The sequence below is a fragment of the Myotis davidii genome, unplaced genomic scaffold (genome assembly GCF_000327345.1).
Source record: "Myotis davidii unplaced genomic scaffold, ASM32734v1 scaffold135, whole genome shotgun sequence".
NCBI lineage: Eukaryota > Metazoa > Chordata > Mammalia > Chiroptera > Vespertilionidae > Myotis > Myotis davidii.
Genome location: NW_006289813.1, coordinates 10,888,258 through 10,889,269, shown reverse-complemented (window position 1 = coordinate 10,889,269; position 1,012 = coordinate 10,888,258). Strand labels below are relative to the sequence as shown.

The 1,012-nt window shown below is 40.3% G+C and overlaps 1 protein-coding gene across 1 annotated transcript in view; it reads right to left on the bottom strand.

Annotated features, from left to right (window-relative positions):
• The window catches only part of ADAMTS16 (ADAM metallopeptidase with thrombospondin type 1 motif 16), a 103,682-nt gene that overhangs the window by 73,586 nt on the left and 29,084 nt on the right, over positions 1-1,012 (bottom strand). The gene's annotated exons all lie outside the window — the stretch shown is intronic.

Below are 1,012 nucleotides of genomic sequence, written 5' to 3'. Positions count from 1 at the left end.
CATTTCCTTATTTGAAGGATTTTAATGACCTGACAGTTTTAAAGCTGAGTCTTATGTCTGCACACATGACTGGTTTGTCTGTAGTGTCTCAAACAGATTCTAAATGACTTGGGACAGATCAACCTCACTGCAGAGCTGGCTTTCCTAGAAAGCACCATAAATATTTACCTAACTTAATTAGAAGACAAAATATACTCTGTCCTCTTGAAGCAAGCCATTTAAAAATAATTATGACGCCTGGCCAGAAGAGCTCAGTGGTTGGGCATCGACCTGCGAATCAGGAGGTCAGGGTTCGATTCCCAGTCAGGGCACATGCCCGGGTTGTGGCCCCAATCCCCAGTGAGGGGACATGCAGGAGGCAGCCGATCAATGATTTCTCTCATCATTGATGTTTCCATCTTTCTCTCTCCCTCTCCCGTCTTCTCTGAAATCAATTTTTTAAAAAAAGTTGAAGAATCTGTCTTTAAAAAAATAGTTTTGGCATTTATAATCAGTAAGTTAAATCTAGGTTAAAAACAATTTGGTTTAGTAGATGCCTTAGAAAACGTGGTTAGAATTGTATCATGGGAAAATAAACTTCAAAATATCCACAGGTATTATGGTACTTATTCTTTCATTATAGGTGCCCACTGGTTATGGGTGGTTCACTCCCTTCCACAACATATATGGAGCTCCTGCTCATGCCCACCTCTATTTTAGGGCATTGGGTATAGCAACACAAGAAACCAAACAGCAAAAAAGATGGGTTTGGGTGAAGATGGGCTCATGGGAGAAAGGCTTAATGAAGCGATGGTGGACGGAGAAGCTGAAGGAAGTGAGGGAAGTTCCAGAGAACACTGACCTCCTATTTTGAATTTGTGAGAGGTTCCTACATAAAATGTAAATAACACATCACCTCCTAAATGTTCATGACAAAAAAAGACTTTGCTAAAGCTTGGTGATAAATTGTAGGTAGATTTATGTCTTGCAAGTCTGTCTTTTGATGTGGGGAGTCAAGTACATTGTAGAGAGA